At 41.8% G+C, this 23978-nt stretch overlaps 1 long non-coding RNA gene across 1 annotated transcript; it reads right to left on the bottom strand.

Moving 5' to 3' along the window:
- Positions 1-3883: 3883 nt before the first annotated feature.
- On the bottom strand, positions 3884-23978 carry LOC128850639 (uncharacterized). Its single transcript, XR_008448030.1, has 3 exons — positions 22916-23978; positions 5061-5182; positions 3884-4299 (listed from the first exon to the last, which is right to left on the bottom strand). It is a non-coding gene; the product is annotated as an uncharacterized LOC128850639 (long non-coding RNA).

The raw sequence follows: 23978 nt of genomic DNA, 5'->3' as shown, positions 1-23978 counted from the left end.
TGAGTTTCTGGGTTTTCTTCTTTCTGGTATTCCCATGGCATGAGAGATGGAACAGCCTGATGAAAGGGGAGCATTTTTACTTATCATTTTGTTAAGCAAATACCTGCAGATTGTAACTCATCTGTTTTGTTGAAAATGCAGGTGAAGAAGAAGAAGTTATTTACTTCAATGAAACCGAAGGGCAACTGTGACTTCCTGCAGCAGGAAACCACCTCCTACAGAAAGAAAGAAAGTTGCAGGGTAACATCTAAGCTGGAGCTGGGACTACTGAGGGTCAGAAAGAATGTTAAAGTGGGGGAGGAATGGGAGGAAGGGAGCAAGGCAGAGCTGGGTCTGGCACAATCCATTGCTTTAGGGGGACTTATCACCTGCGGGTGGGAACAGGGTAGGGTGAGACATGGATGACCTGTGGGAGATGTCTAGAGGCTGGTGCTTCTTCAGTCAACTGGCCACCAGGGCACTCTTATTGATCATAGAATCATAGAATGGTTTGGATTGGAAGGGACCTTAAAGGTCATCTAGTTGCAATGTTCCCCTGCCATGGGCAGGGACACCTCCCACTAGATCAGGCTGCCCAAGGCCCCATTCAGCCTGGCTTTGAGCACTTCTAAGGATGGGTCATCTACACCTTCCCTGGGCAACCTGTGCCAGTGCCTCATCACCTTCATTGTGAGGAATTTCTTCCTAATGTCTAGTCTAAATCTTCCCCTCTTCTATTTGTAGCCATTCCTCCTAGTCCTATCACTACAAGCCTCTGTAAAAAGTCCCTTCCCAGCTTTCTTGTAGCCCCTTCATGTACTGGAAGGTCGCTATGAGGTCTCCCTGGAGACTTCTCTTCTCCAGGCTGAACAGCCCAAACTCTTTCAGCCTGTTTTCATAGCAGAGGTGCTCCAGCCCTCTGATCATCTTTGTAGTCCTCCTCTGGACCCGTTCCAACAGCTCCATATCCTTATGCTGACGATTCCAGAACTGGACACAATACTCCAGGTGGGTTCTTACAAGAGCAGAGTAGAGTGATCCCAGCTAGTTAACCTTCTCTTCGCCCCTGTGGAGGCAGAGGCAGCTGTCATTGAACTTGTTTCATATACCAAAACTGCTTCAAATGACACCATGGAGGATGTGGCACACCAATGCCTCCTGTACTGCTTCAGACCCTATCCAGAGGGCTGCTGCATGCTCTCTTATGCCCACTGGCCCCTCTAAGGCTTTCTGTCACAACTGAGAACTACCAGAGGGGAAAAATGCTCTTTTCTCTTTTTTAAAAACAAAATCTAGGTAAAAAAATCTAGGTAAGCAGTATCACAGTCTTTTTTTTTCCTCATATTATAAAAATAGAATAATATTTCCAGTGGAAAACTGCTTCTGTTAACAGGAGTTTGCCACCTGAGTTGAAATCCATCCAAAGATTTATTTTTTTTTAAAGGAGAGGTCATCTCACATGTTCGTGATTACTGCTTATATTTACAATCACGATGCTTAGAAAAAAAGAGGTGTCCTCCCTGCTCTGATGACCCTGGGGATGTGCCTGTGTGCTGTGCACATCCCCTTCTGTGGGGGTGTGCAGTGTTGCTGGTATTGGGGCAGTTGTGCTCTGCAAGGCTGAATGCTCTTTCTCTCCCCAATGACAGCTGTGATTGCTGAGGGGCCACTGTTTGCTTTAAAATCATGTGGTGAGGCTGGTGGCGTTGTTAGAAAGGAATAGGAGGAGGGGAAGGATGTCTTGCCCAAAAGACGACAGTTACTGTTTAACTCCGCAGATTTATCAGCTGCACACCTTCATGTAAAGTCCACATTCTCTCTGCAAATGCTGTTGCTGGGAAGGGAGAGTCTGCTTAAGCCATCAACCTGTTTCTCTCTTTCTGGCTGCAGAATGAGCATTTTGCTGTTTCCTCTCTGAAAGTGCTCCTTACCTGGCCCCGAGGAGAAATGTGTGCACCTACCCTGCACCAGCACTTTCACAGCCCCTTCCAAAATTTCCTTGGTAGGAGCAGGACTTGGCCCTTACTCAGGAGGTGTGGCTTAGCACTTAGGAGACCTGCTGTTCCTTAAATAAAAGGCTTTTTCCTCCCAGAAGGTAAAGATTGCACATGGCCAGCTTTTCTGCCTGCAGACTGGAATTGTAAATGTATGGCTCTAATGTTTTACGTCTGCCCAGACCCAGAAAGATTATTAAAAATTAGCTCCCAGTCAGGAACTATTCAAACATATATCTTAATGTTTAAACAGCTGTTTTCCTATCGATGACCTTCCCCATGGTTTATTCTCACAAACCGTCTGCTTTTATTGTTGTGCAGGGTAGAAACACAAGCTGATTGTCAGCAGCCTGCCAGTGAAACATCCACTGGAGCAGTAACAACTGAGTACCCTGGCATGATACAATCCATAGAAATTACTCTGAGAAGTTAACTTGGGGCTGGATGGGGAGGAGATTAGCAGATGCATCTTCACCTTATTTAAAATAGAGATGACATTTAAGACTTTGAACTGTTTTCTTAAAACCTGACCCGATTTTCTGTTTTCTAAGTCTTAAATTCCAGCCAACGACAACCTTGAAATCAGAAGAAACAAATAATTTTCCTATGAAAGTCTAGGACACATGAACATTTCAGGTCTTTTTTTTCATTCAGGCAGCTACAACCTCAACAAAGCTCCCTGCTTTCTCCTCCTTCCTCCTCCCCTCCTGCCAAGTGTGCAGTTGCAGAAAAAGATGCCAGTCTCATATGGTAGGTTTGATTTTGCTGTCATGGGCAGCGATGATGTGTTAGGAGCAATGCTGTGAGGGCCTGAAAGTCTGCTTTGCTCTGGAAATTAAGTTGAGGGCTATGACTGTAGCTGGATTACAGCTCTTCCTGAAAACTGAGAATGTGGAAAGCAATGAATACAGATGCTAACTTCCTGGGAAGCAGAGAGTAGACTTGTATTTCTATAGTTATATGCGTAGGAAGAAAGTTCATTTAAAGTATATGGACATTGAACCAAATCTTTTTCTTTTTACTTATGAAAGTTCTCATGCTAACACTGCAAGAACTCTTTGTCCCATGTAGCAAATTGGGAATAATTTCACCTAGTGTTGTTTCAAAGCTCTTCTGTGCTCAAATTTACTCGCAGGAGAATGAGTGCGAGTGATGCTATTATGAAAGAAGCAGTGAGGAGTTCTGCAGTTCAGCACAACTCTGAGGCTGGCTGCCCCTCTGCAGGTGATATTACAGAAATCAAGTAGGATTTGTATTTTCTTCTCTACACGAGAGAGAATTGCAATGATATTTTGTTCAAATTTACTCAGTTCTTTGATAGATAGTTCATTTTTGATAAATAAAATGTCATTTTTATCTTGATTAAGGCAATTTTTTTATACCAGTTGCTGGGTATAAAATGCTACAGGTCTCTGCATGAATCACAATGATACAAAAGACATCTCGGATTTCATGGCTGTTTATGATAGGGCTAATATCAAGTCCTTTAGCCAGCAAAACACATTAGCTCAAAACTCAGAGGACTAGAAAAAAACTACTTTGCCTAATTAGCTTTAAGCTGGCATGTCTGAAAACATGAAAAAGAATCAGACTGCTTTTGAAATTTGTTTCCCCTTATAGAAATGATCTTCTTGATTCCCAGCAGTGTCACATCCTAACTTAAAAGACTTGCCTTTTCCTCTTGCATCTACAAAGGTGTCCCCTCAGACTCTGATGTGTTGGATAACACTACTGGAGACTCCTGCTGAAATCCTACAATCCATGTTTAGAGGGATGGGGAATTGGAATGATGTCCTTGCCACCCGGAGAGCCAACCCTTTCTGCAGCAGGCTCTCCAGATAGAAAAGTTGTCCTTCAGGTAACAATGTTCTGGCATCGGAATGGTCCACATTTTCTCAAAATACAGGATTTTTAAAATAAATTTTCAGATGAGGACATCCCAGGATATTCTCACAGCCTCTCTTCACCTTTACATGACACAAGCTAAAATATGTACTGTTAGCACAGTACAGAGGTAATGAGTGGCTTTGTCTGAACTCCAAGTAGAGGAAAGCACAGAACTGCTGGCCCAGGCAGACTTATTAACCATCTCCCAGTGTGTTTCTTTTCTCCCTGCTGTCCTCTTGTGAGAAGACACAGTTCCCTAGGATGACAGCCAGAAAGACAACTCTGCCAGACATGGAATACTGAGTATGGAAATGACAAGGGCCAAATTTCCCAGCACAGAAGATGCAGAGGCTGGAGGATTTCCCTTCAAACCTTTGCTTACATACCTTGGGCTTTCTTGGGTTCTTAGGAAGGGAGGTAGGAAGCAACTTCTTGTTACCTGCAGAGGAAGGTAGGAAATTAGAAGAAGTCTTATGAGCAGCAGCTGAAGGAACTAGGGTTGCTTAGCCTAGAGAAAAGGAGGTTAAGGAGAGACCTTACCACTGTCTATAATCACCTGAAAGGAGGTTGTAGTGAAGTGGGTGTTGGTCTCTTCTCCCAAGTGATACGTGACACTTGGAACAGGGGAGGTTCACATTGGACATTAAGAAATATTTCTTCACCAAAAGGGTTATCGGGCACTGGAACAGGCTGCCCAGGGAGGTGGCTTAGTCCCCATGCCTAGAGGTATTTAAAAGACTGGTATATTGCATGCTTTGGGGTATGATTTAGTAGTGGACAGGTATGGTTGGGCTTGATGATCTCAAAGGTCTTTTCCAACCTACTGATTCTATGGTTCTATGATTATTCAAGACCAAGGAAATACAAAATTAAAATGATTTTGTGCTTCTTTTTGGAGCTATCAAACCCAATAGTGCTGCTTTAAACTGGGTAATCTTCTCTCCAGCTGGTGCAGCAATTTCAATGGTAGCTTCAATTCATACAGATTTCAACAGACTGAATTCATATTAAGATTCAAGGACTGAGAATATTCCAGCAGTTTACACAGTGTAGAAGCAGCGTCCAGTGTTCTTTTACAGTGACTACTCAGTGTATTTTTTTTTTTTATTCCTTTTGGCAAAAGTATCAATAAATAGGATTTTAGAACCAAGACATGAATACACTTCCCAGGTTCTTTATAACCAATATTCTGATATTTACCAGTCAGAATAACCAGGTCAATTGGTTTTGGCACAAATCCATAAGCATCAGTTCCTCTGTCGGGTAAATGCTGTTTTTGTAGCAATAGGCAGGGCTACCGTCTAGTCCACTTCCAAAACATCCTGGCAGAAAACAAGGAACAGATTTAGCAAAACAGCCAAGTTCACTTGGAGCAAAAACAATCTTAGGCAGGTGATTTCTATACACATACGTAAGATTCCAGTTAACTGGTAAAAATATCTGCAGAAGCAATAAATAGCTCCAGTTTACAGTGGGTAGAATTCCCACCAATGCCATAATTTATAAGTGTGACCCGTAGTATATAGTTTGATAGCAACCTTAAACATGGACAGATTTTGTCCTATGACCTGCTTTGGTTTTGGCCTTATCCTTAAAATTTATCTGTAGGACTTAACTATAACATCCAATATTTTATGTGATTGAAGGTAACTGCTTTATATTTTGTGTGTGGTGACAGTTTTGATGAGTTATCAGAATTGAAATGCCTAATGCAATCAATTCTCAATTAATGAATAATATTCTGAAAAGTGACCAGACCACTTTTGATAGTAACTTGCTGTACTTCAGCTGCCCAAGCGAATGCTTGCAAAATTAGTTTTCTAAGACACTTTGTAACTCTTTTTCCTTGAAAACAGTTATGAGGTTTTAGGCTATAAAAGTTGTCAAAGAATGAAATAAATCTGTGTTCCAAGGACTGTAAAAATAGTTGGTTTGCTTTTTAAGTATAGTATCAAAATATGCTTGAATTCTGTATTTGCATTACTAATCTAATAATCTAAATCATGCTTACATAATGCTGAACTTGAAACTTGCCATTACAACTCAGGAAAGAGGTCTTAGAGTTGCTGTTGCCAAAATCAACTCACTGTGCAGCACGGCCAGATAAATCAACCCTCAAAATGTTGGGTATCTTCAGGAAGGATACGGAGAACAGGATAGTAGGCATGATTTTCTGCTATTTGAAAACTGATGTGCCCCCACCTACAGCACCATGAGCAATCCTGGTCTCTGTATCTCAAAAAAGATTTAGTGAAGGTGGAGAAGGTACAGAAAAGGCAGCTACAATTATCAAGAGGATGGAGCAGCTGCTTGAAGAGACTGAAAAATCTAGGACTGTTTAGTTTAGAAAAGAGAATGTTGAGCTTTGTAATAAAAGGATGGTGGCAGAAACAATGTGTATGGAACTGTGGGCCTGTGCTACATGATTAAGTTAGTATGGGATCAGTTCAAAGTTGGTAAAAGGAAAGGTTTATTTATCCATTGGGCAGCAAACTTCAGGAACTTGCTGCAGATATTATCAGGAGATTCAGAAAGAGAAAGACAAGTTTGTGAATACTAAAGGTAATAGGCAAGGAGGTGTCTCCTAGTGCCCCCCAACAAAGAGAAAGGAGAGAAGAAAGTGTCTTCACTCATGTGTACTTCCCAATAGCATCTGTTTTTTTCAGTGTTGAAAAAGAATACCATGCAACATGGGCCAGTTGTCTTACTCACTTGGCACTTGTTACAGTTTTATGCTGTACAGCTGCTCTCTTTGCTGAAAAGGATTTCAATGCTAGTTGTACAACTCTTCTTTAAAGGAGGTACCAAACAAGCTGACAGCATGACAGGATGGGTTACTGAAATAGTAGCTGGAACTTTTCCCTCCAGGAAAGGTCAACATTGCTGGAAATGCTGGGAAATATTTACTAACAAGAGATTTTCCTCTATTTTCTCACCATTGTTTTGAAACTATAAGAAGTGGTACATAAACTATCCAAATGTAGGGAAAGAGATTTCATAATACTGTATGTCTCCATAAAATCCAGATTAAAGTGTAACCTGTGTGAATGGACAAGTTCCTATTCTCTTTTCACATTTCATGCATCTGTCTCAGATTTGGTGATTTAGTAACAATCTGTCTGCAAGTCCTTAACTTTAATTTGTTATGTCTTGTAGAAGCCATCCAGCCTCATCTCCCTGAATCTCACAGCAGCTTGGTGAAAGGTTGTTGTTACCCTTGGTATAAGATGAAGAAAGCAATCTTAAGAGCCAAGTAGCCCAGCACACAGGCACTTGTTAAAATTTTCATTGCTCAAATGTCTTATAATAGCATTTCCAGACCTTTATTCTTGCAGTTCACACTTGTCAGAATTGAAAAGACAATAACTTGTTGTGTCTGGACAAATAAATTCACACTATGTAGTTGTGTGATTTCTATAGGGAGCATGAGAACTACTAGAGTGTGAATTGTTTGCTTACAGGCTTTTTTCATACTAGAGGTGCACATGGCCTTTTCCATCTTTTCCTTCATGCACATCGTACCACTTACTAACTAGAGATCAACCATCCTAGAATTTCCTCTCAGCTGCCTTATAAATAATAAATAATAAACAGAGCTGTGTGAAGCTAGACATGAAGGATATCGGTGGTTTGCCATTAATCTTTCAAGCAGCAGCCAAATATCTCCTGCCAGTTGTTGTGCAGTTTGCTAGGTAAATTTTATGATTGCCTTCCTGGACACTGTGTTTGTGTTCACATGTGTGTGTGGACCACTAAAGCTCATTTCAGATGAGATGGTTGTGGGTTTGCTGACAGAGACCATCTGAAGGCAACACAGGGAGCTACCAGTGCAGCTGACCTGGATTCTTAATTTTTGCTATGTTTATATCACACTTTTGTCAAAGACTCTGGATTTTTCAGCTTCCTATTTCCAGCCTGGTGCCAAGTGCTGTTCAACTCCCTCTTTCTCATCAGAAACCCAGAGCTATGAACCTGCATGCCATTAGTCCCAACTGCAAATATCCTTACACAATCTATGGGTCATTGATGCAGGAGCCATATTCTATGGTCTGTGTGTATGTGGTAAATAAATAGTCGAGAAATTAAGTTCAAAATGAACAGTTCACTGTTCTGAGTGAAAAGTGTCTCAGAATTAAAAATCATATTCATAAAGGCTGGACATTCATATATGAAATTTTGCATAGTATTCACACTACGGGGACTTTTTCAGTGTTTGGTATTTTTTTTTTCATTGTTTTGGTTGATACTAACCAAGTCATCAGATCATTCTGCTTTTTGTGTAATATATGAGATGTTGAAAAATAAGTAGAAATAGTTACTCTGTCGACAACCAAGGGAGAGTGGAGTCCTACTGAAAGCCCGAGGCAGACCCCAGTGACTACTGACATTAGTGATACTGTTCTTCAAGCTTTCTGCAGCAACTTCTACCACAGCTGAGTAGGAGAATAGTAACAGGAGTCTAAGATATGTCCATGGCAGAGCAGCTGTCAAAGCGTCATACTATGTGTTGTGTATTTACTAGTAGGTCTGCCAAGAGCTGGTATGCTGAGGAGATATATCTGAAATTCTTGGAGCAATGCAACACAGTGATCTCAGAGAAAAGATCTCTGGATTGAAATGAGGCAGCTGCTGCAACCCTTAACTTTCCAGGCACAAGATGCTTTTTGCAGGGATGGTCATGTCACCCAGAGGCAATTAAGAATATGATACAGTCTCTGCCGGTGCATGAACAGAACTCTTGTTTACTCTTTGTCCAACTCCTACATTTGGACATGTCTTTGGATGTGCCATCTTCAACTGCAGTACATCCAATGAAAGCATAAACCAGCCATCTGGATGCTGCAGGTGAGATTTATTCCTGAGCTGAAGCTAATATGAATCTGAGACGTATTCCTTTCTTCGGATTTTCAGTGGGGCTTTGCAGAGCCAGTGCAAGGCCAAGAATGGCAATACTGGCAAAAAGAAAAAAAAAAATACTTCCTGCCAGAAAGCAGGATGGACATGGGTCAAAGATGTGTGGGGAGTGCTGTGGAGAGCCAGCTTGCTCCTTTTGTTGCTACTGGGAGAGTGGGGATGGCCATGTCTGCTTTTGACAGACATCATCCTTATCTTCCTCCCTTGCTTTGCAAAGGAATCAGATCCAACTGGCTCCAGCACAGATAAAGCTGCCAAGGATCTTTTGTCACTGCCAACAGCTATCGCGAGACTTTGTTTGCAGTGAGAGCCTGCTGGGGTTCTGTGGCTTAGAGACAGACATTCTTACAAAGGTGCATTTCATCCTGGTTGTGCACAGGTGCTTATTCCAATTCATCTGTGGAAGGATTTTGTAGCACTGAGGTTTTGGTTGCCTTTTTGAGTTTGGGTTTTGACATTTCTGGGAAGTGTCCTTTCCTCTTCAGTGTTGTCATTTGACAGAAACGCTAATGACCACTATCATAGCATCATAGAATCATAGAATAGTTTAGGTTGGAAGGACATTAAAGATCATCTAGTTCTAACACCCTTCCATGGGAAGGGACACCTTTCACTAGATCAGGCTGCCCAAGGCCCCATCCAACCTGGCCTTGAACACCTCCAGGGATGGGGCATCCACAACTTCCCTGGGCAACCTGTGCCAGTGCCTCACCACTCTCATGGTGAAGAAATTCTTCCTTATGTAAAGCTGAAATCTGCCCATCTCCAGTTTATACCCGCCCCCCCTCATCCTATCACTACAAGACTTTCTGAACAGTCCCGCCGCAGCTTTCTTGTAGCCCCTCTCAGGTACTGGAAGGTCTCTATAAGATCTCCTCTGAGCCTTCTCTTCTCCAGGCTGAACAAGCCCAACTTTCTCAGCCTGTCCTCATATCTACGTGCACGAAGGCATTGGGACCACAACTTGCAAGATCTGAGCTCATTTCCTGCACCAAGCCACAGATTTTATGCATAACCTTGGGAAGTTACTTCAGTTTATCCAGGCATCACTTCCCCACTTGCGTGTAGCTTTCAGCTTCAGTTGAGTTTGCTGCAGTAGCTCAATTTAGATGTGGATGTCTAACAGCAGAAGTCGTGATGAAGACACTATGGTTACTCTTATTATTTGAAAAAAATGTTCTTGGTAAAGTCCGTGTAAAATTTCAAGCAGCTAAAGAGCAAAGGTGGGAGTATGGCTTGGAGCAGCACACCAGGCTTTGTGCAAGCACTGCTTGTTTCACTGGAAACTTACTGCTTCAGAAGGTTTTTCCCTCAGCTTCTGCACCAGTTAAGCCCTAGAAGCTTGAAACAGTCATCACAAGCAAGATGCGGGCATTTTAACCGTGTCTGTCCCTCCTTGCCAAGACCAATTAGATTAAAATGTTGTAAACTTTTCCAAGAGAATTAATGTATCAGCACTGAGCAGCCGTTCACAAGGACTGCACAAGGCAGTTGAGGCTTTATTAATTGCAGTGGAAATGTAGACAAGTGGCAGTGCAGGAGGAGAATGCAGGCATTCAGTGCCATATGATACCAGGAGCAACTGGAAGAAATGTCTGGGGCAATAGGCCAGACTGGTGGTGTTATGAGCCTGTTAGATAAGACATTTGCAGTTTCCCAAGATATCCTGTCTCCCTCTCACTTGTTTGTTCTCCTTTACTCTCAGCTGGCTGGATCTGACCCTCCATGCCTCTTCACTTCCCCAGCAGCAAGGTCCATGTTCTTTGCACACGCTGCCCATGAGATGGATGCAGCTGGCAACAAGAAGATAGCTGGCCCTCAGCAACGCTATCCCAAGTGCACCCAGCTGTTAGCATCCGCAGCAAAGTGCATGCCACATGAGTGCAGCAATTAACTGTACGTTAACGGGGAAGAGATGAGGAGCCATACAGGCAAGGACTTCAGGTGAAAACTATCTCCTTGGCTCAGAAAGCCCTGCTCATTTCTCCTCCTTTGATTCTTGGTGCTGTTTGTGCGTATGATGCAAAATCCTGCTCAACACCACCACTGGCAGGTCAATCCTTGGCTTTGCTGGAAAAATGGTGAAACCCATCTTACACAAGTCATTGTGCCTACATGTAAAAACGGAAAGGTTTGGACCGTGATGATTTTTCTTACCTGTATCTGTGGAAAGGGCCAGAGGAGTACTGTCTAGGGGAAAATGCAGAGTCCTCAAGATAAAAAGCAATATTTTGCTTGCTGAAGTAAATATTTTTAGTGGAGAGGAGGATTGAGGATTCATAGCTAACAAGCTATTTCTAACAACTCAATTTTGAGGAAAACATTTCTTTAATAGATCTGGAATCACACCACACATGAGTCCATGAAAAGTTATACGTAGGGAGATTTGCCCTAGCTCCGTGAGCAAGGAGAGACAAGAAAACAGCCCTTCTGAAACTTAGTACACGTGCCACCCCACTGACCCACTGGTGCAAAGAAGTTGCTATGGAAGCATTCAACATTGAAAAGCTTTCCTAGAAAAAATAAAAATTTTGCTCATATATTTAAAAATGCCTAATTATTTAGGCTATCAAAGTTGTGGTTAAATCCGATATGTGCAATGCTTCAGAGGCCTGACTTTTCAACAGTCCTTGTATTCATTCCCTGTAAAAAATTGTTTTATTGTCACATAGGGAGGTACCCAGATTCAGGAATTGTGAAAACCTGGGCCAAGTCAGACATTTAGAAATTTAACATGAAAGGAGTTCAGGCTTAAAAAATGTGGAAAACAGTGCTTTGAAAGTGTCCTCAGACTGGGCAAGGCATTGCTGGCAAAATATGATCTGTAAAAAAGTAAGAGCAAGTCAGATAATATTCTATTCCTCTTTTTATGAGAGGTATGCTGAGTAACTAGAGGCAAAATAAACCAGAGAAATATGCCTTTATGGCATGAGAAATGTTGCCTCAAGGAAATTAAACCCTGCACACAATTGCAAGAGTTAATCCCCACCTTAGATACTGTGAAAAGACCCTTGAGTTTCCCTTTGGCAGAGCTTCAGCTTCTAGAGGAGGTGCTGTGTGCAGCAGTGCCCTGGTAGACACATCTGGGTTTGTGCCCTGCCTGTACCTGCTCAGCAGGAATGTAAACAAGGCAGAGACACTGCCGCTTTTAGCTACTCGATCTCTTCAAATCGGCCAAGGAGAAATGATAACAGTGTTTTTTCTGTCTCTACCCTGTGTGTAGGTGTTTTGTGGCAGAAGAAGGAAATTGTGCTTTTGCAGGTGAGTTCAAGAAGAGAGAAAAAACTCCTTATGGCTCGGAAAATGAGAAGTAATATAAAGCAAAGGTTAAACCTGCAAAAGTGCTGTTCATTCACTATTCAGCAAATGAAGCCATGGCAATGCTTGGGCAAAAGCATCCAAGCCCAATAACGTGACTGCAGTCATGTATATTGGTTTTTATTTGTCTTGCCTGGTTAAAGCTTTTATGCTATCCACATTGCACAAGAATTGAAATGTAAAGGTCAGATATATTTCTTAGGTGAGGAGAGAGAAAGGCTATAGGGCATTTCAGCATGTTGCAAATGTCTATCATCAGAGCAAAAACTGCAGAGCATACTCTGGGAGCCCACCTCTACAAGCACATTAATGCTCTCCTGATGCTGCTATGGTTGCTGTTGTTTCTTGTTTGAACTGCGTCCTAATGTTCAAAGGAAGACTGTGAGTGAGGAAATCTATGGTTCATTTCTATTTTTGTGTTCATTTCTATTACTTTTGCAAACCTTCAGTTTTCCTAGTGTCTGACCCTCAGCTTCTCACTACTTACAAAGATGTCACTGTACATGTGCATATATGTGTGTGTGTGTGGCCATAACAAGATTTCAGTTACTCTTTGCAAAGCACCTGTATATTACTGGAAGAGCTAGAAAAACATCAGGTATTTTACCTTTTTCAAAGTAGTGCAGAAAATATAGCTGTCAGCTGCTGTTCCACATCTGTGGATTTCTCGACTATGCCAGTGCTATCGTAGTGGTTAAAATGACAGATAAGCAACATCCGCATTTGTTTTCTAAGCCCAGTAATGAGCAAATTCTATACTGACTGTGTTTGAACTGCATGAACTGTATTGACCTTTGCCTGCACCACTATACCTGCCTCTTGGGAATACAATGTACTTAATTATTGTTATTATTTGGAACAGAGGGCTTGATTAACACATGATTAGCGAGAAAAATCCCATATACTGCTGTGGGCATAGAACCATATTGCTGTTCCTGCTAAGGCACAAGAACTTAGCTTCCTCCCAGTGGGGATCCTGCCATTTATTTAATTAAAGTCAGGATTAAAACCTGCACTAGTTCAAACTGGTTTTCAGGAGTAAAATTCAGCACACATTGAAGCACTTGTAGGTGTGAGGTCCAAGTTCTCTATATACTACCACAATAGTTTGGTTTTAAGGGGGGTGGGGAGGAGGAGAAAACACATGCAGCATTGTTTCTTTAATTCTGCTGCATGACAAGAAGTAGCTTAGTTCACTCTGTTAGGTGGAGAACAGTTGGTGTACTTTATACAGTAGAACAGCTGATTCTGTGAAATGCATCTCACAACTAGTTAAACAACCCAAGAGTGAGCACAGCCTGTGGTTTAATGATGGCTGAGTGAAGGTTCACGTTGTACTAATAACATCCTGTATCTCTGTGGTGCGATGTGGTATATCCACAAATACTCCTTTGCAGCCAACTACTTCTCATCAGATTTTCACACTGGCTGATTTGCTGCTATTTAACGAGTTTGTTTTCCTGTTCCTGTCACGGGTTTATTTTTGTTGCTGTTGTTGCAGTAGTAAAACCATCTCTGATATTCTCAGAAATTCTTCATAGGGCTGCTAATGTTTTTCTTGGTGTTTTGTTGAAGTAGGTTTTGCTGCTGAGTTTTAAAATGTCACATCTGTTCTCAAAATGCCTTTACTTAATTGGTGTACAGTGCTGGATTGAATTCAGTACCTACACACACATTAGCTAGGTACAAAGCTGCATGGGTTGTCAAAACATACTTGAAAAAGTACTGTGAGCTCAGCTTCCTATAGCAGAAAAGCGACAAGCTCTGACAAAGTGGGAGGAAGCACAGCAGGTTAATACCCAAAGACACAGGCCCTGCTGGATGGTGCAAAACATGAGCAGAAGCCAAAGAAAAAGTGGAAAAAATCCTATATTTGGAGACCTTTCACTTTGAATAAGAACAAAATCTATACTATTGACATCCCCTATAATATGTCTCTTCTCATGCCCATTAGAATCCTTATGCACAGGTAAACACTTATAATACATATTTTATATATAACCTGCAAATAATGAAATCCAGCTTTTCCACGGGGCCTTTAAGCTCAGATATCAATGTACATAATCAGTGAGATCATGTATCATTCCCATTTCACCGGCTGGGGAATGGAAAAAGAGAAGTAAAATGGCTTGTCACACAGGCCAGAAGTGCAGTGGTAAAACCCTGAATAGAATATAAATTTCATTTGATGCAACTCAGTGGTCTATTAGCTAGGAGTTATTGCCTCCATATTTTGCAGCATGAGAATATAAAAATATGGAGCAATGATATTAAAATACCAGAAATGACTCAAAGAAAAACAATAGGCAAATATAAACAAACAAACAAACAAAAATTTGGAAATAAAATCTTTTCTGAAAGGAAACACAAAACGATCTATTAAAGTATGACTGTTACATTCCACTCTGCTTGTTTTTCCTAAAACAATCTCTGATCTACATTGTTGTATGTACTGCCAGTATTGACAGATCTGTATTTTTCCAATGGTGAAAAATAACCCCAAACCATGAATTTTTTTGACGAAATTTATTTGCTGTAGAGGATGAAAAGGAGAACATGCAAATCTAGCAGGATTCCTAGGCCATTTATTAGGGTTTTTTTTCTTTCATGTTTTTTTTCTTTCATTTAGTGCACTCCACAAATGTGCTGTAGGCTCAGTTTATAGTCAGAACACATCTTATCTGAAAAACGGTAACTGATGCAATACGATTTAAAAGTCGCCCCCATCATGCACAAATTAAAATTCTCTCCCCAGGGACATTCCCCAAAACATAAAGCAGAGCCTTTCTCCTCATTAAAACATTTTGTTGTGTGAAAAATGACAATGAGCCATAAAATCTAGAGGGAAATGACTACTGAACACTAACATATGTTCAACAATTTCAATACCAGAGCGTGTGGAGGCTGTCAATTGCACTTCAAGCTGGGGAAATGAGTTTCTTGATCTTGTCCGGATGAAGGGCAATTTAAAGAGATGTTGCTAACAGAGTAGTTAGGCCCTGAAATCCCATTTTCAAAATAACAGTGGGAGATCCAGCAGCCAACAATAGGAAGGTGCCGGTTTGTTTTGTTTGCAAAAGCATGTCTTACTGTCTCTTCACTACCCTGGCATGTTCTTTTCTTAATACTGATGAGAATAATTGTCTCCTACATTATTATTATGTACAAAAATGGCATGAAAAGAAGATAAAGGTTGCCTACTCAGGCACTCAGAAGTTAGAAAATAATAGGATTACCGTTGCCTTGACAACATTTCTCTCTCCTTCCCCTGCCCCCAATTTCATTCTTAGAAATGGCTGAACCACTTGCTGAAAATCTGCAAAATAATTAAATAAAAGATTCAGCCATAGGTAGACACCTGGCACGAAAAACTTCCTCCTGACACCCCCTTGAGTCTGACAAAATTATAAGCAGCTGAAAACCAGAATTTTATGATTAGAATTATGAAGTCTGCTCTCTACAACTACCTAAAAGGAAATTGTAGAGATGAGGGAGCTGGCCTCTTCTCCTAAGTGTCAGGGGACAGGACAAGGGGGAATGGCCTCAAGCTCTGCCAGGGGAGGTTCAGACTGGATATCAGAAAAAAATTTTTCATGGAAAGGGTCATGGGGCACTGGCAGAGGCTGCCCAGGGAGGGGGTTGAGTCGCCATCCCTGGAAGTATTTAAAAGACGTGTGGATGAGATGCTCAGGGGTCATAGTTTAGTGGTTGATAGGAATGGTTGGACTCAATGATCCTGGAGGTCTTTTCCAACCTAGTGATTCTGTGATTCTGTGAAGTAATGCCATGTACCCCGATGGTAATAGTAACTCCATCTGCACTTTTTCTTTCAATTTCATTTATACTACACACATCCCTGAGGGCCACATTCAGTGTGCTCCCCTTTGTGCTGCAAGAGGTAAGACCATGTAAGTAAGCAGCAGCAGAAGCCCAGGGCATGCAGTTACTTGAAGCTACTCAAGCAGGATGAACTTTCTGACCCAGGAAAGTGAAGACTAGGTGGGATTGAAGAGGGCTACAATGATGTTGGAGGCACAGCTTCAGCATTTTTAGCACTATGCATCACACTGGAGTGACCCACATTTAACTCAAATTGATGTGCCTGGTGAATGGAAAGAGCTTGGCCTCTCTAAAGCCATTGGAGAGTCTGCAGAGGTCCTGAGCTGGCAGCCGCTGAGGGCTGATGACAGTGTCCTGTGACACCTAATGCTCATCACTATCCGAGCTCTGAATGATGTCAGACTAGAGACTGATAAATGGCTCTGCCTTGTCAACACTGCCATCATTAGCACTGTTATCGCGTAGCAAATGGGAACATGAAGGAATTTGTGTCCCTGCCCTGCCTAAGTGGGACCTGTGGTGGAAGTGACTGCATTTGCTCACATTTCTTACATTCTCCTGCAAAGAAACTAGATGTTTGGTTTGTAAATAAAGGGACTGTGGGGACTGATTATAAAACATTAAGACATGGTTCATTTTTTCAGATTGATTGAATTCATGACGAGGTTTCTTTCAAAGAAGGGACAGAACTGGCATAGCTTAAACAATTAACAAATCACTGGCCTTATGCAAATCCAGAAATGTGCGATGGTCCTTTCTTCATGCAACCTGACTAAGCTAACAGGGCACCCAATACAGTAGCATGCGTAGGGGTTGGAAGTGGACACAGGTGACCAGCATGTCTGTAACAAGTCATCTGACAGCACAGTGAGGGGAGGAAGCACTGTGGTTTATTCAAAAGCTGAGTACTCTGAAGGAAAAAAAAGAATTACTAAATTTGCATTTAATTATATCTATTTAAAAAACAAGACAATTACAGCTGCATTTATTTTTCTTCCTTTTCTTTTGCTTGGAGCACAGTCAGCACTTGCTTGTTCTCACTGCATACCTTTCTGACTCAAATCAGAGCCCCTCCTTCCCCCGGCAGGCTCTCCATTTACCTCTGTGTGCAACCAGCAGTGTCCATGATGTTTCGTTAGCACAGAGACTGGTCAATCAGGCCCATCAAGTCCTGCTCTGTAATCTGTTCTTAGCTAAGGAGTACCAATAATTGACCCCACAGGTCCTAACCGGTGTGTTTGTAAAAAATTATCTAAAGTCACAAGCAAAGTCACGTGTCACTGACTCATATAAGGTGACTGTGTGTCTTATTCCTGTATCTGGAACGCTGGCTGATAGAGCTGGCTGTGATCTCAGACATAGGACTATGGCCATCTGGTTCAAAAGTATCTGCTTTAATTAGATATTTTGTTAATTTGTCTGTCTCAGTATTCTATGAGAGATGTTTAATTTTGAGGCAGGAAACCTAACAGATTTGATATGTTGTGTTTCCGCAGCTCTGAACCAATCCCTTTTTGAGGTAACAAATGGTGCTTTTGTCAGTGCTAAGTAGTACTTTTAGGCTTTAGAGTGGGAAAACCTTGGATCGATTATGCGTGGATGCAAGACAATAAACAATCATATTTCCTATCTGCTCTCAACCTCTACCCCTCTTATGCACTCACGTCAAGAGAAGACAGTGTTCTGCTTTCCAGACAAAGCGTTAAAGGGTGTTCTCTGCCTCAAATACCTTATTTATCAACACGAAAGTGTTAGGAAATATGCTGTATGTTAATATCAGGCAGCATCTTGTGTAATACAAGGCAAGAATCGCAACAGGGCTGTCCGGATGTACACCAGCTAAAGACGATGGTTAATGAAAATGGAGTTACAAGTGTTTGTTTAGGAACACCAGGCTACTAACTGCTGCTAAAAAGTTGAACTGGTTGTTCAAACTGCCCCAAATGCATACATCCTGCATTTTATCACAGAGAGGTGGATGATTGCTCTATAGGTTCTGGTGGCCAAAGCTCAGTTCCTCCGAGAAAGGAGAATGATCTGCATCTGAATTAACTCTGATGTTGGTATTCCATATTCCTTTCAACACAATGACAGTTTTGAATGCATAATGCAGTTTGCTCTTGCATGACAACTATTTTTGCATCAGAGTAACACACATGAACACTCTAAATCATACTGGAAATTTGAAAGGAATGTCTATTTGTTTAGGGCATATACCCTGGGAAATGCTCTCTCAGTTGTATTTCACGTCAATAAATGCTTCTCTCAATTTGATTTGTGTGCAGCAAAGCTTCACTGGAGAAATTACAGGAAGTTTTGCTGTAGAATTGAGACAGAGACATAGGTGGTAGATTAGAATTATCAATGACAATATTATAGATAATTATAGACCATTATAAATAATGGTTTTGCTAAAATTATTTTCCTCAACTATGACTTGGGAGGACAACTGTGTAGCATTTAAGGGCACCCAGCAGCCCTGATTTTTACCACAAATGAAAACAGTGTTTACACTGATGTGGAAAAATAGATCAATGACCTGGTTAAAACTTGGGCAGGAAACTAGTTGTCACATTCTGTTCTTCTGAAGTGAAAATGATAAGAGCTTTGATGAGTAGACATAGTAAACAGGACCTTGGTTTTACGTCTCATCCAGGCTCCAACACCTCACGTACAATCAGTCGTCTATCAGGGTGCAGCATAGACATTCCTTCCGTCCTGGCTCGGGGGAAGATGCAGCACTCTGAGTCACCCCACTCCTTGCTGCAGCACTCCTGCCTCCTGGGGGAAAGGGGCTGATAGGGAGATGTCCATCCTTTAACAAGCACCATTATTTCTTCTTCTGGACAACCTTCTCTCCCATATCCCTCTCATCTTCCTTTCACTCTACTTCTGTTTCTTTCCCAGTTTGAGTTTTTGTGATCCTTCTCATGGCTAGACCACTCCTCCTTTCCCTGTGATTCTCCAGCTAAGGCTCAGCATTCATGCAGGAAGACGACATGCTGGATGCGGGGGGCAGGTATCAGGTGGGTGATGATGCTATCTTGTAGACCTGTTGCTCAGGGAGGTCTCTGTTTTGCCATTTTTCTCTCTGAATCCATATTTGAAGAGCTCAAGACTGGTTACTTTGCATCAGGCTGAAATCATGGAGGTACACTTTTCAGTATTGAAGGAATTCAGGAACAATTACCCATCTTTTGTTGAGTCTAATAGCAATTCTGTTTCAGAGTCTGTTGTGATTTGTACCTTGGTTGTTACCATAACTGAATAGATGACTCTGGCTAGTCTTTGAACTCCAGGCTCTTTGTTACCATCTCCCAGCTAAGAGGCAGTTCCCTGCTGGTGATCACTCAATGTGTCCGAGAGCGAAGTTGCACAAACCCAAATTGCTGCTGAAGGTTTGCTTGTTTGACTTTGTCCTCAAAGGGGCAAGGAGTGTTCGTATGGTAAGTCATGCCTGTCAGCTGGGAGGAAGTAAACACCCTCTGGGAAACAGTTGGGAACAGATTTTAAGCTGCTTTTCCAGTGCCCTGGCCATGTGGCTGCTCCATATCCTCATTGGTCCAAGGTCAGTGAGGCTAGATCAGATAACCACCGTCTGCTGCACTTTGCACAGAGAGCAGGGAGTGCTGTAGACACCATTGTCCACAGCAGAGAGGTGGTTTGAGCGGCTGCTCCTCCCTGCACCCCCAGCCTGTCGCTTAGGGCGCCTCTTGGGGTTACCGCTGCCATTTGGGCTGCAAGAGGTTGAAGCTCAGGCTAGCCTGTGTGCTGCCCAGGAGTGGCTGGGTGATCCCCACTCACCCTTGGGGAAGAAAAGCCCTGTTGTGGATCTGGCAGGGGCTCCTTATTGCAGCATGACCCTAAGAAGTGGGGCAAGGGAAGATGTCTGCCCTGGCACCACTCCTCTCCTTGGTTCTGTACGTCATGGGTGGGACAGGGTCTTCCCATCTCTTGCAGGCAAAGCTCCAAGCTGAGAAACACCCTGTCCCAGTGGTGGTTGGCAGTGTCCCTCCCAGTCTGTCAGCCAGGCAAAGATATGCTTCCCTCAGGAAGGCAGGTAGGATCTGCAGGTAAGATCCCCCAATAGGTGTGATCACATGCAACAGAGTCTAATTTCAAATATAAAAAGCAAGTGTGCATTCAATGTGGTTATCCAGGGTCGTAAAGAAAGCTGGAATAGAGTGAATCATTAATTTAGTTGTGAGACTGAGTGTCTTGAAAGTTATTTCAAAGATTTCTTCTTTTACAGTTACAATAAAAATCTTTCAATATGCACAGACTGTTTTTGCTGAAGTGTGCAATACGTCCTACCTCCCTTGACTTTTACTGTCAGAAGCCATCAAGCACCTAATTCTACTCTGACATCTGATTTCTCAAAATGAGGATCCAAATATACATCTCACCTGCATACGAGGAACAATCCCACCTCATCCATCAACAAAAAGAAATTGTGATAAACTTCAAGGAAATATAGACTGCATCATTTACTTTACTGAAATTTAAGTTAAACCAAAAATTCTTTGATAAATTTTAGCAGATTCTTACTTTTGTCATGGGAACCAAAGATCTGAAGCCCTTCAAGGCCAATTAGGTGGTTATTGACCAGAGCACTTTGAATCCACTCTACTTAGCCCAAGTGGCCAAGCACCTCTACCGTCTGCTGTCATCAATGATCTGTCTACATTCCTCTGAGGAGGCAAGTTTAGCTTTGCTCTCATTTAATCCTGGGTGAAGGCAAGATCACAATGTATTTATTTTTAGATGTAGCATACCTACATTAATAGAAAATATACCTTTCATTTCAGAAATGCATATGGAAGAGGAAGTGGAGCACTCTGCCGAACACACTGAAGTTTCTTGCCATTTATTGGTGTGTGAGAGAAGAAATAATCAGTTTTATGTTTCATTGTGTTTGTTTGTCATCTGGTTTAGTACTCATCTGCCATGGCTAATTGCTTTAAAACAATTCTGGTTCTAGGTCACAAAATCTATGAATAAAAGATGTTCACATACACCATCTAGGGCAGGTGTCACAACTCTGCAGATATCCACAAAATAAAATACTTCTAATTTTAATTACTATGTGAATGGATATGCCAATTACATGAAAAGTCAATAAAATATTAATCAGATAAAACAAAACAGCAGGTGGCCAAAGATATCCAGAAGACATATGTCTGTACCACACAAATATGTCTCTGCAAATAGGAGAGGCACTCTTATGGTATCACTAGATGTACACTTGGGCTGTCACTGAAACAGCCCAAGCCACCAGAGTGTCACCATACAAAGCTGTTTAATTTTTAAGCAAGAGTAGGTATATTTTCTATTTAACCCAGTTAAGGGGCTGACTGGTCCTGCTTCCCTTCCGGCAACACGCTTTGGAGGCAGGTCAGTGGAGTTTTTTTCTGCCCGAAGTGGGCAAGACTGAAGTCATTGAAGGCAATGTGCTAAGACAAAATAAAACAAAATGGTATTTATGCTCCTTCTCACTGCATTATATGTTCAAAAAGACTCACAGGCTCACAGCTTCTTTCTCTGTGTTTGTTTTACTTCAGGAATATCGTGAATGTCAGAAATATCAAAAAAAGTGCATGCTTTTGTATTGTCTCCCAGCCCTGCTGGATGTGCTTCTTATTGTTTAACTGCTTCCGAAACCCATCTGTGATTAGAGAAATAATTACCAGAACTGGCCTAGCCAAATAAAATGGACTGGGCTCTGCTCAGAGTCCAGGTGGTTTGGTGCAAGAAGGACCTCTCGGTGCCCTTTTGGCACCCTGGGTACAGACTGTCACGTAGGCTGAATTACAGGCGTGGAAAATATCTCATATGTTTAGAGGCTCAGGCCCTTTCCCGTGCTGTGTTTTGCAGAAGAGTGGGGTCAGGCACGAGACAGGCTTTGTTCTTCTCATGTGAGCTGAGCTCTCCTCCCACTTCCCCTTGCAGATCCCTTTGCAGGATATGTTTTTATTGCACCCTCACTCTCCTCGTTGCAAGTAGAATTATTCATTTCCTGACTGTATGTGACCAGATGTATGGCTGTTGTCAGTGGTGTAAATCCTCAGCCTTCAAATGAACTAAAAATCAGCCTGTGGTGTTTGATGTACTGTGCTAATGGGACATGGCTGTTCTGAGATTTCTGACTCTCACAGAACCAAACACTTCATCTGTACATTTTAGGAAATAGCAATAACTCATTAAGCCCACGACTTCATGTTTCTCTTTAAATGCAGATGTTATTCAATGTGGAGATCCAGACTGGTTCTGACAATACATTTTTTGTTCTTTCTCTGTACAAAATTGAATAATGTGTTTCCCTGAGTCTCCTTTTACTCAAGTAGCAGCAAAGGTTGCTCTGATGTCAGCTGCAGGGGCGAGATATAACACGGATAGCTGTGAAATCCCCTTTGACAGTTACAACCAAAGTGAAAATATCCTTGCAATCCAAAAACATCTTTCCTCACATATAGGCTTCTACTGTTTTGTAATTCTAACTGCTAAATCTAGCACTTCAAACAGATACTGGACTTTTGAAAGACACAAATACTTCCCTGGAATCTTTAAAAGTTCACTATATAAAAGATATGTCCCTGGGAGAATGCAGCTAAGAGAGATCACAGAAAGAGTGCTGCCCTGCCAAAAGCAAATGAAATCCAAAATAAGAGAGAGAGACTGTGAAGGCAGATAGCCTGTAAGGCCTCCCAGTTTCCATTGGTGCCTGGGGGAGCTTTGGGGTTGGACTCAATGACCCAGTGGGTCCCTTCAAACCTAGTGATTCTATGATTGTGAGGAAGGGGTAAGAATGGAGGAAGAACACCATTCCCTATGGAAAAGAACTCTAAGGGAACCTGGCAGGCATCATGTTCCCATTAGTCCTCATCCCTGTGATATACGACAAGAGAGGTACAGAAAGCAGAAGGGAACATTCTGATGATAAAGAGAGATTTCAAAAAATGTTGGGAATAAATACTGTGACTTACATTTTGTGGTCTCACATCTCATTCTCTTTAAGGTTACTGGCAGATGATAGTTGAGGCTAAGATCCAAGAACGAGCCAGTTAGGAAGTGGTGGTCCCAGAAGATGAATCCTGGCTATTTGAAAGACAACCCCAAGGTCTGGGGAACAGCTGAGTGTGTGTGTGTGGGGAGTATCTCAGTGTGTTCCAGGAACCTGGACAAGTAACTTAGAATACCTCCCTAATTTTTAAGCAACTACAGCTCAATGAGATGAATCTGACTGATAATTGGTGGCTGATATTTCAGCTTACTGAATTTGAGGCTGAAGAGCATTTTCCCAGGGAGCCAAAACTCCCTTTGAATTGAGATTGTTTGTCTCAGCGCTAAAGAGAGCGGTGATCTTACCAAGTTTGACTTAAAGTGCTGGCACATCTAGATACTGAAGTGCGTCTGTGTTAGCACAAAACCTTAGATGTTTTCTTCCTGCTTGAGCAATCCCTACAGGATTTGCTTTTTTTGGAACATGAAACCCCATTGGACTGTGTAAACAAGCTACATTCAGCTGAATGCAAAGCCCAGCTACACTCTCAATTTCTGCAAATTATGCAAGGATATAAATGATGAGTATATCAGTAAACTAGACCAGAGGCTGAATCATTCATGTATTGATTCATGCATGGTTTATCTTCATGCCTTGCAGAAAAGAAACAATTAAAATGGTCACACTAAGCTATAGAACTTGAAAGTGGTGGTTGAGGGGGAATAGTTATTCTCCGCTGGGAGAGCAGCAGATGAAGCTGTAGTGTGTATATTAACCCTCTTCTAATTTGCATCACTTTAAATGCTCTTTAGCTGTGTGTGACCAAAGTGGGAAAAATAATTAGCTCAGAATGCAGAGGAAATTCACTTGATATTTTATTACTTTAATGTCGTGTGTTTGTTCAGTCCTCTTTTACTCACTGCCTCAAAAAGCAAAAATATAAAAAGATGTTTATATTTTTAAATCTATGTGACAACAGAAATAACAGCAAAAACTCATTCCCATGGTCTGGGAATGTAACGAAGCACCTTTGGTAAAAATTCTTG

Source organism: Cuculus canorus, chromosome 1, assembly GCF_017976375.1.
Source record: "Cuculus canorus isolate bCucCan1 chromosome 1, bCucCan1.pri, whole genome shotgun sequence".
In the NCBI taxonomy this organism is placed as follows: Eukaryota; Metazoa; Chordata; class Aves; order Cuculiformes; family Cuculidae; genus Cuculus; species Cuculus canorus.
The sequence above is the reverse complement of the archived record's forward strand: the minus strand, read 5'-3'. Positions and strand labels throughout refer to the sequence as shown.